Source organism: Grammomys surdaster, unplaced genomic scaffold (assembly GCF_004785775.1).
Source record: "Grammomys surdaster isolate TR1022 unplaced genomic scaffold, NIH_TR_1.0 165, whole genome shotgun sequence".
NCBI lineage: Eukaryota > Metazoa > Chordata > Mammalia > Rodentia > Muridae > Grammomys > Grammomys surdaster.
The window spans coordinates 13,462,894-13,475,093 of NW_021604613.1; positions in this window are offsets into that span (position 1 = coordinate 13,462,894).

A 12,200-nucleotide genomic window follows, 5' to 3' on the forward strand; every position below is an offset into this window, starting at 1 on the left:
GCTCAAGGGTAAAGGCCCTTGTGGCTGAGCCCATGGACTTGAAATCTGCCTCCAGGAACCCCCATAGTGGAAGGAAAGAAGAGCTACTGCCAAGTTATCCTCTGACCTTTGTTAGTAATCTGTTAAACTCCACCTCCACAGTCACCTGACAACGGCCAGGTACGCTCCTCCCCACAGTTACCTGGCAACAGCCAGGTACGCTCCTCCCCACAGTTACCTGGCAACAGCCAGGTACGCTCCTCCCCACAGTTACCTGGCAACAGCCAGGTAACCCTGCCCACTATAAAAGGGGCTGCTTGGCCCCTCCTCTCTCTCTCTTGGCTTCTCGACCCAGCACCTGCAGGTTATCCTCTCCCCTCCCCCCTTCCCTTCTCCCTCTTTCCACGTGGTCATGGCCGGCCTCCACTCCTCTACTTCTCTACTCTTCTCTCTCTCCTCCCGCTCTCCCACTCTCTTAATAAACCTCCCCTCGTGGAACCCTCTAGTGTGCTGTGATCTGTTACAAGCTGTGCGTGACCTTTTAACCTCCACATGTAAACGATGCCATTGAAATATACATTCACACACTGAGTCACACAAAGACATTTAAAACACTCAAAACTCAGCTGGGCATTGGTGGCGCACGCCTTTAATCCCAGCACTTGGAAGGCAGAGGCAGGCAGATTTCTGAGTTTGAGGCCAGCCTGGCCTACAGAGTGAGTTCCAGGACAGCCAGGTCTACACAGAGAAATCTTGTCTCGCTTGAAGAACCAAAAACCACTTAAAACACAACTCACAATTGCAATTTTTTTCTACAGAAAAAGAAAGAAAAAAATGTCTATACCGTTGCCCCTCCCCAAAAGATGTGATACTTTTTTTTTGTTTTGTTTTGTTTTTCGAGACAGGGTTCCTCTGTGTAGCCCTGGCTGTCCTGGAACTCTCTCTGTAGACCAGGCTGGCCTCGAACTCAGAAATCTGCCTGCCTCTGCCTCCCAAGTGCTGGGATTAAAGGCGTGCGCCACCACTGCCCGGTGTGGTACATTTATTTGAGTATTAAATTGATCAACTGTGTACTCTCTCTTAGTACTATATAAATAATATGAAGCTGAAGTTCTTGGGAGAGCCATTAAATGCTTTTGAAACATATATTTTAAAAAATTGCATAACAGCATCCCTTCTGCTAAATTACATTTGCCAAGTAGATGTTCGTGTTGAACAAGTGAGAAGCAAGTGTAGCTCTGGCTGAAGACTGAGGTCCCCCCACCTGTGTTATCTGTCTCTCCCAGATTAAGATCAAGTGTCTTTCACATGGGATTTCAAAGCAGTTTAAAGATGATAATTATTTGTAACAACCATGAGAAGTAGGCACGTTTGATTATGAGAATTAGGTGCATTTGATTATGCTTGTTCTCTGTGTGAGGAGGTGGACAGGTTGGATGATTTCCCAGCATTCTACAGTCCATTACTGTTAGTGAAAGTAAGAGTCCTTCCTCTTCATCAGCAATTTCCTTTTCTGGAAAAGTGATAACGTGGACTGGGGAAATAGCCCAGTCAGTCAAGTGCTTGCCATGCAAGCATGAAGACCTGAGTTCCGTCTCTATCAACCCACGCCAAACCTAGCATGGAGGCCTACACATGTAATCCCACCTCTGGCATTTGGGGTACAGAAAAGTGATCCTGGCTAGCCAGTCTAGCTTAGTCAGCAAGCACCAGGTCCCAGAGAGAGACCCTGTCTCAAAGAACAAGGTGGATGGCTCCTGAGGAACTATTCCCAAGACTGACCACACAAATGCACACACACGCCCGTGAACATGCACATCTGCACATGCGTGTAACACACAGAGGAGTTGTTGGCTAGCACACATGTGTAATACACAGAGGAGTTGTTGGCTAAATGAGCCAGGCCAAACTAATTGTTTATACACTGAATATTTTAAAAACACAACTATCTTTACTTTTTCTGTTTTCTGTTTCTTTTTTTTTCTACCCTGTAAGGAGCAGGCCCTTCAACAGGACCAACTCCATTTTGTAATAGGAAACTTGTAAGACATGTCTGGATGTCGGGCAGTGGTGGCGCACGCCTTTAATCCCAGCACTTGGGAGGCAGAGGCAGGCGGATTTCTGAGTTCGAGGCCAGTCTGGTCTACCGAGTGAGTTCCAGGACAGCCAGGGCTACACAGAGAAACCCTGTCTCGAACAAACTAAAAAAAAAAAAAAGACATGTCTGGACATGTCTGGTACTTGTAAAGTCAAGTCTGGAAATGAAGCTGTGCTGAGATAACCAGACACGAGTGGTTATCTGCCATGTACGTCAAGAGTAACTCCAAATTCAGCATAAAAGAGGAGCCTGTCCGGAGCACTTCATCACACTTGTAGCCATGACTGGCCAATGTGATCCTCCGGACAAAGCCTCCTCAGCACTGGGTCATCAAAGAGTTAACTGAGAGACCTATGCCTCCAACTTCATGGCCAAGCCCCAGCTTCAAACCCAGAGACCAATGCCTCCAGCTCCTTCGTGGTCAAGCACCTTACGAGGTCAAATTTTCTGGAAGCCACAGCCTGACCCCACCTTCCTGGACTCCGGACCTGTAACCCAAAACCAACATTAAGGACTCAGGTCGTATAATCCATGAATGAATGATGTGCTTATTGCTATGCTTATTTCTTTGATAATTAACAACTTATTATTTGTGCTAATCGTGCATATTGTTAGAGGCAACCTATAGGAAATGTGACAATATCTTGTTGTCGCAATAGCCTTAGCATTTGTGTTTGCTCGCTGTGCATTATCATTAAAGAAGTAACTGAATTCCACAAACTCTCTGTCTCTTGGCGTACTCTCTTCCCTCTCGAGGAGCTGATGATCTCACAGTCAAATCCAGTATACGATCCCTGAGTGGAGCAGGACCTGTCGCTCCTCCCCCCTCGGGGGATCCAAACCCCTTGCTCGTAATAGGTAAGAGTCCCTGCTCGAGACATACCCCCTACCTCCTTTCAGTGGAAGTTTTTAGAATAAAAGTCTGTAAGGTCATGATTGGCTCTTGAGGTGGGAGGAGAGCATTGAACAGAAACAATCCAATATCTGGAGATCTAAAGCTGATGTCTTGAAGGGGAGGAGAGGAGCATCCCTAGAGAGTGCTTTCAGAACGGTCTCACGGTCTCCACAGCAGCCTCCCTCCCTCATACCAAACCCTTTATGTTTCCTTAACTCTTTGGAGTATTTTGTTTGGTATGATGGTGTTCACCTTTAATCCCAGCACTTGGGAAGCAGAGTCAGGCAGATCTCTGAGTTCGAATCCAGCCTGGTCTACAGAGTGAATTCCAGGACAGCCAGGGATATGTAGAGAAACCTGTCTCGAAAAGAGAAAGTTACTTATTTTGGAATTTTTTTGTCTGTTTTATCCAAGATAAATATATAATATATATCATATATATCAAGACTGTATAGACAGGCTGACCTCAAAGCTTATAGCTCTCCTGTCTCTCCTTTGAGTACTGAAGTTTCAGGCTGGGGGCACTGCTTACAGCTTGCTTCCTTTTTATTTATTTTGAATGTTGCCATCTCTGAGATTTAAAAACTGCCATTGTGTTGTGTTCTCTTACCCCTTCTTCTTTTCTTTCTGAGACATCATGGTAAGATGTCCAAGTTAGCTTAGAATTCTTGATAGGAATGACAAAATGTGGGTCTCCCTATCCTCGTGGATTCGGTCCATGAAGGCAGTGGGAACAGAGACCTCAACAGGGGTTTCGGAAGCCTTGTGAGTCTCCTTGGTGAGTGATCTCTCCAGAACTGCTTGTCAGGAGGCAAATTCACTTTACTTAGGGTGACTGAAGGCTTAGAAAGTTTTGAGGGACTGAGGGCAGGGACATCTAGGATGAGCAAAGGTCCTTGGCTGGGGGTTTAGGGCACTGGGAATACATCCTTAACATGGGGAAGCATTTTAGGAATTTCAGGCACTGGCTGAACAGGTTTAGTCAGGGGAGAGGAAACTGATCCTAACTAACTGAGACTACGTGACATTCCTCAGGTAGAGGCGAGCGTAGGGGCTTAGAATACCACAGACAAGGTCAGGGAAGGAGAAACTCTGTCAGAGAAGGGATTCTCCTATCTTGCACCGAGCCCAGAGGCTATCCATCCGGTCTTTGTGGACTTTGACCTTAATTAGCAGTTTTCCTTCAACAAAACAAATAAAAAAATGTGGTGTGACCGCTTTTTCTCCTGTAATGCACTTGACAGGGTGAATATTGTGAGTTCAAAATCAGCCTGGGTTAGACCGTGAGACTGTCTCAAAACCAAACACCCCAACTCATTTGTGTGTGTGTGTGTGTGTGTGTGTGTGTGTGTGTGTGCGCGTGCACACGCCTAGAAGTCAAAGGTGAACATGGGGTATCTACTTCAATCACCTTAGACTTTTGGTTTGTTTTGGGTTGTTTTTATTTTTTTTGAGACATCGGTTTCACTAATTGGCTCTGACTGGCCTTGAACTCACAGAGATCTGCCTGCCTCCTCCCAAGTGCTGGAATCAAAGACCTGCTCTACCACACCTGGCTTTTGTTTTTTTAAGATTTATTTATTCATATTTTTTGTATATGAATGCTTATGTACCATGGGCATGCCTACTGCCTGCAGAGATCAGAAGAGGGCATCAGATCCTCTGGAACTGGAGTTATAGATCCTTGGGAGTCACCCTGTGTGTTGGGAATCAAACCTGGGTCTTCCAGAAGAGCAGCCAGTGCTCTTAACCACTAACCCACCTCTCTAGCTCCCTACCACGCCTGGTCTTTATATGGCTGCTGAGGATCCAAAGTCAGGTCTTCATGCTTATATAGAAAGCGCGTTGTCCACTGAACCACCTTCCCAACCCATTTATTATTATTGTCATCATTGTTACTTGTATTATTATTATTTTGATGGTACCGGGGATTGCCCACTCTAGGCAAGAGTTCTACCACTGAGCTACAGCCCTGGCCCTATTTCTTTCTTTCTTTTTTTTTTTTTTTCGGTTTTTCAAGACAGGGTTTCTCTGTGTAGCCCTGGCTGTCCTGGAACTCACTCTGTAGATCAGGCTGGCCTTGAACTCAGAAATCCACCTGCCTCTGCCTCCCAAGTGCTGGGATTAAAGGCGTGCGCCACCACCGGCCGGCTCTGGCCCTATTTCTTATGACAAGATGACACATGCTCTAGATCACTCATGAAGACTCCAAAGCAAAAAACAAACAAAAAAACCCCAACCAACCAACCAATACAAAACAATAATTAAAAAAAGATGTGGATATGGTTTGTAATCTGCAATTATTTAAATAAACTTAAATAAACTTCGCTTTGCTGGTCAATGAAACAAGTTCTAGATGCCCCCCTTCCTCGAACTATTCTAGGAAGACACCTTCCTGCTGCTGAAGCGACATGTCTAAAACTGCTTGCTGACTTTCTAGGTGTAACCCAGTGAGCCAACAGCTTCACTCATAACTCTCGCCATTGGTTTTCCATTCTGGTCTCATTAGTGTTCCTTTCCCAGGTCCCAGTATTGAAATGTTCTTTGACAGGGAGAGCAGCTGTAAGCTGTGATGAATCCTCAGTTCTTTGACTTGGCTGCAGTAATAGTTGCATGGCATTGAATGCTGAAGGCATGGGGTGAGAACTCTGAGAAGAAATAAAAGCAAATCTGCCAACAAAAAGATTGTATTTTGGACCGAGGTGCTTGTGAACTGTATGATAAGGAACTCTCTTACCACAGCCCTGCCTCTTGCTCAGCACACCACTAAAAGGGCTTAAAGGGGAGTAGAAAGGTCACCAGGAATCACAGCAAAGTCTAGAACCCACTTTGAGATCTAAAGTTAAGCTTTTGTTTGTTAATTTTTGTATTTGTGTCCCTTGTTTATATCTTAAAACAACATAAGGGCTTGGACATTGTTCTCAATGAACTAAACTGCTTATAAATATACTGATAATGTCAGACAAAGGACCATGGGAAAGAAGTAGCCAGTTTTATCATCTTGATTTCAAACTGTCTCTATGGTTAAGTAGGAATGAGAGGAGCTGTTGATGTTTTTAAACTTCTGCCTTTCTTAATGATTTTATAGTTAATGATAAAGTGCTTTCCATTTATGTTTTTGTTCAGTTGGTTATTTTATATGTATGAGTGCTCTATCTGCATGTATGCCTGCATGCCAGAAGAGGGCATCAGATCCCATGACAGATGGTTGGGAGCCTCCATGTGGTTAATGGGTATTGAATTCAGAACCTCTGGAAGAGCAGTCAGTGCTTTTAACTACCGAAGCCTCTCTTCACTCCCTCTATTTGCTTTTTAAATATTATTTTTAGATATTTGTAAATTAACCTTGTGTGTATGAGGAGGTGTGTATATATGCTACAACATGCAAATGAAGGTTATCGAAAACTGTGGAGGTCAGTTTTCCCCTCCCACTACATGCTTTCGGAGGATCAAATATAGATTTAGTGGTAAGTGCCCTCTTGCTAAGCCATCTAGCTGGCCACCAAATGGAATTTTTGTTTGTTTGTTTGTTTGTTTGTTTGTTTGGAGATAGGATCTCTCTGAATAGCCCTGACTAGCCTGGAACTCTCTATGTAGACCAGGCTGGCCTGGAACTCACAATACTAGGATTACATGTGTGCACCATCATGCCCAGTCCAACAGAATGATTTTTAGTACACTCATGGAGTTGTTGAATTCCCGCTGAAACCAGTTTTACAAAGGTTAGAGCGTTTTCTTCATCCAGAAAGAAATACCACATCGAGGATCAAATGCAGAGCCTTGTATATGCTTCGAGCTATGTTCCAACTCTTGAGATTTTGAGTTTAGAGGAGGGTCTCACTGTATAGTCCAGGCTTGCCTCAAGATTATGATCTTCCGGTTGAAGGATATTTGATCACACTGTTGACCCCAGAGATTATGTTATTTAGTGAAAATACCTGTTTCTACTTGTGGTGTGGCTCAGCCCTTAGCACACACCTTTAATCCATTTGGCTGGAATACAAGTATGCCCTTAGTGTACACCCTTAATCCCAAACAATGAAGGTAAAGTTAGTTGGTAGAAGGAAGCACCCATGTTTGTGATGACTAATTGAGTGACAGAAAAAGTGACAAATCAGAGAAAGCTTTGACAGAATAGGATATGCCCAACTCTCATGAGAAGAGAGAAAAGAGAAGCTACTTAAGAGAGAATGCAGAAAGAGAGAGGAGGCAATTTTACTGGGGGAGTTTTACAGAGACAGGCTACAGAGGGAATAAGCTAGACACAGGTGAAAGAAGAATGAGAGGGAGTCAGAAGTTTAGAATAGATTGCTAGAATTAGTTTGAGGTTAAGTGGAGCAATTCAGGAAAAGCAGGGGGAGAGAGAGAAAGGGGGGGAGGGATGGAGGGAGAAAGAGAGAGGGGGAGGGAGGGAGGGAGGGAGGGAGGTAGGGGCAGAAGAGACAGAGAGAAGCCAGATTGAATCAGTCAGCTTGGAGAAGAGTTTGACAAACTCAAAACAGCTAAGTTGACCGACCAGCCAGTCAGAGATCAGAAAGAACAAGAAAGGGTGAGCAGTAAATCTCGGGGGCAGAAAATATTCTAGACAGAAGCTAGAAGCTTATAGGACTAAGCCTAGGTGAGCAGATTGAGACAGTAAGCCTAAAGATGACAATTACATCAGGCGAATAAAAACTATTTTTGCAGTTCTAGGACAGCCAGAGCTACACAGAGAAACCCTGTCTCGAAAAACCAAACCAAACCAAAACAAAAAAAACTAATTTTGCATCCTCCCATTTCAGCCTTCCAAATGCTGGTGCTCCAGCTCATGCCCACAGCAAGACACTCTTCAGTCAGCAGCAGTCATGCCCTTTAATACCAGCTCCCACAACTGACTTCCAAAACCAGACAATCACTGGCATAATCTGTAGTTGTAAAAGTACCTTTTCCCTCCATTCAGAGGGTATACAGTTAAGGACTACAAATAGACCAGCAACCAGTAGACTACCAATAAACCAGCAGAAGCACAGCGTGCAACCCAATAACCCAAGGAGATGTAGAGGCTTGTACATCCTCTTCATTGTGGAGAAGGAAGCAGAAGATGGAAGTTTAGAGGAAGTGTAAGACATTTTTAGAGGAGACAAAGGGGCCTTCGGGGCAAACATTTACTCAGGAAAAAGTTAGACTGGCCTCAAGCTATGACGTCAACGTTGCTTCCTTTCCCTGATAAGTATCAGTTGACCAGCCAGCCAGCTGATGAGCAAGTGGGGAGGGGATTAACGATTGGCTGGAATCAGCCTGGTGCAGCTGCATGCGGCAGAAGGCCTAGGCAGCAGGATAGTGAAATCGAGGCCAGCCTGGACTACAAAGTGAAACTTATCTCTGCAGTGTTCATCTTTAGTCTCGGAGCATACGCCGGAGGCAGAGCCAGGTGGCTCTCTAAATTCAAGGCCAGCCTTGTCTACAGAACTTGTTCCAGGCCAGTAAGGGCTACAGAAACCCTGTCTCAGCCCAACATGGTAGGGCATGCCTTTAATCCCAGCATTTGGGAAGCAAAGGCAGGCAGATTTCTGTGAGTTCAAGGCCAGCCTAGTCTAAAAAGTGAGTTCCAGGACAGTGAGGGCGGGGCTGTGACACAGAGAGACCCTGTCTCTCGTAAAAAAAACAAAAACAAACAAACAAACAAACAAACAAAGGAGCAAAAAACAAAGATACAATTCGAGCAGGGCGTGGTAATGTATACCATGTATACTGTAGTCCCAGTCTCATAGGAGGACTGTTTGAGCCTAGGAGTTCCAAGGACAGAGTGGGCAACAGAGAGAGATTTTGTTTTTAAAGTGTGTGTGTGTGTGTGTGTAACTGTGTTAAATATTCTATAATAAAACAAGGTTTCAAATTGATGGGTAGAAGGTCCTCCACTGTCTGGGAAACACAAGCTGGAAGGCATCATTTAGAGCAGAGACCGGCAGAGCCTGCTGAAGGCCTTTGAAGTCGAGCCTGCAGAACAGAGAGGCTGGCAGCTCCAGGGCAGTTGAGTAGCAGGTGACTGCTCTAGAAATGGCGGTCAGTTTCAGAAGGCTACAACTAATTACAGTGGGGGATGTCTTCATTTCAATTCGTTAAGAAATTTATGTTTAATCTTGCTTTAAAATTACCTGCTTAATTAAAAAAAAAATCTATTGTTGACTTGCACTGCAGACACTGGACTGAGATGATTTGAGCTGGGTCTGATCTGAAGGCTTCCTGCCCTGAAAATAGACTTTGGGAAAGGATTTGCTATGTTCATAGAACTGTAAGAGATTCAGGGTCTGGGAATGTAGCTTAGTGGCAGAGAACTTGCCTAGCATGTGTTCAATCCCCGAACCAAACAAGGAAGAGATTCAGTGTTTCTGGACGTTGAGAGTAAACCCAAGGGATAAGGACAGAAACACTTAAGTACATAAGCAGTGGGCAGTGACTTGTGACATGATCATTAACACTCTAACTAGAAAACTCCTTGTGATCAGTTCACTGAAGATCCCTTGCTTGCATCTTTTTTTATTACTAAAGTTTTGTGTCCAGGAAGGGAAAAAAAAATCATTATAGGGAAATGTAGGAAGGCAAGAAAATGGCAAATGAGATTTCTTACAGATGTTTTACATAAAAACTTGGCAATCAGTACATCTGAGTAATGCTGAGCTATGAAGCTATTTTGCATAGTTTGGAATTGCTACATTTTTCTACAGATATTTATTTTTAGTATCTGGAAAAATTATTATGTGACATTTGAGAGAGGGAAGGAAAGAACCCTGAATTCTAATAGTTTCACATTTTATTCCATGTTTTCAAAAGAATACATGCCTTAGTTTTAGTTTTTTTGTTTGTTTGTTTTGACAGGGTCTCACTATGTAACTCTAGCTGGCTCAGAACTTACTTTGAATTCCAGGCTAGCCTCAGATTCACCTGTCATATAGAGATCCACCTGCCTCTGTCTTCCAAGTGCTGGGATCAAAGCTGTGTACCACATGGACCCTGGCATTTTGGGGGATTTCTTAGAGCATTTTGGATGGTAGCAGATACACAAAGGAAAACGGTTGATATGAGAATTATCCTCAAAACAGTCTCCTCAAAGGAATGACTCTGTTAGGAGAAGGCAATAATAAGTTTTTAGATTTATTTGATTTATTTTAATATGAATTTAATATTCTGATATACAAGTTAAAATAAGCCGGGTGGTGGTGGCGCATGCCTTTAATCCCAGAATTTGGGAGGTAGAGGCAGGCAGATTTCTGAGTTCGAGGCCAGCCTGGTCTACAGAGTGAGTTCCAGGACAGCCAGGGCAACACAGAGAAACCCTGTCTCGAAAAACAAAAAAACAAAACAAAACAAAAAAAAATTGCTTGTATGATTTGATTTCCTACCACAAAAGAGATCTAGAAAATTAGTCTTTTAGCCAGATATGGAGGCACACAACTAGAATTAGCATTTGAAAGGCTGAGGCAGGAGGATTGCCATGAGTCCTAAACTAACCTTAACTATGCTGTAAGTTCCATGCCAGCCTAGGCTATAGGGCAAAATCTTGTCTCGAACAAAAAACAAAAGTTGAGTCTTGAGCAATGACTCAACAGTTAAGAACACTTCTCCTCTTCTAGAGGGCCGAGTTTGATTCCCAGCAACTAGGCCAGATCAGTCTGTCCCCCCTCAGCCCCTGCAGCTCCAGAGGAGCTCTTTTGTTCTCCAGGGACACCCAAATATATGTGACATACACAGACACACAGACACACACACATATGCACACAAAAATAGAAGTTGCTCTTTAGCTCTAAAGAAGAGAAATCTATTTGAGCAGTAGTTTAAATTTAAGGCATAATCAGTTTTATTTGGAGGCCATCTCTAAATATTTAATTGGTTTTAACTAGGGGAATTCTAGACTGAGAAAGAAGAAAGTCATCTTGGATGTTAGATTTTCTTTGTTTTAGGAAGCCTCTTGCAAAGGGTGGATGTGTCCTAGTCTTGCTCAGGGTTAAGGTCAGGAGTATGGGTATTACAGTAGCTTCATTATTTCACAAATTCTGCCCTTGAAATTATCTTTGTAATTTCTGAAAGCAGATAGTCCAGCACAGTCATTTGGAGGTCATTAAGAAGGGCCAGATAAATATTTATCAAAAGGCAGAAAAGCTAGAATGCAAGGCCATAAGAAGGCCTTGTTTTTAAACTTGAGTGCGTCTCAAATGCTTATGCAGTGGCCTTAGCCTCTGGGTAAGAAAAAATGTAGACAGGCTTAATAACTGGAGAAAGTATTGGAAAATTATCAAACATCTGTAGAATGTGTAATAAATAGAATATTCGTGATCCTCCTCCACCAACTCCCCAGATACAAAGAAGCCTACACAGGACCAAATATTTGTCTTACTTAATGTCCTTAGTTAGCTTCTCATTTTGGTGAAGATTTATTGGATATTTTCTGGGTAGCCACAGATGATTTGGTCATGGCTCTCTGATATCACAAGTCTTCCTAAGGAAATAATATTTCCACGTAGTAATTAACTGTATGAAATAACTAGAGAAAAGCACCGTACGCTTTAACCATGCTAGCATTAGATGCCTGCTTTGCTCGTCACTGAGAAGGACAGAGATTTCAAAGATGAATACTGATAGAGTGTTTTTGTAAAGTAAAGAAGGGTACCAGAAGGGGGTTTGTAAAAGCTCTTGATTGATTACCAACTTATGTAACTCATTGTGCCTCTAAATAACTGTGAAGGCGGGGAATCAGTTGTCGCAGGGGCAAATGAAAGGCGCATTATATATTCTTCTCACATATTAGCATTTAAGTTAAGTAGAAAATTTATGTTCTAGCTATGAGCAGGTGAAAACAGAGTATTGAAAGGGATAATATATGGTTAGGCATGGTGGTGTGTGTCTTTAATCCCAGAACTTAGGAGGTAAAAGCAGGTGGATCACTATGAGTTTGAGGCCAGCCTGGTCTATACAGTGAGATTGTCTCAATCCCCCATCATACTCCACAACATGAACCTTAATAAGGTGCAATGAATGTGAACATAACCTGAAAAAGGTTATCTTGATGTATGAATGAAATATAAAATAGCCTTAAAATGTAAAATGTATAGCTGGAATAAAAGGATTATGGCTGTAAACAGTAGCTGTTCTTTTTTTTTTTGTTTGTTTTGTTTTGTTTTTTTGAGACAGGGTTTCTCTGTGTAGTCCTGGCTGTCCTGGAACTCACTCAGTAGACCAGGCTAGCCTAGAACT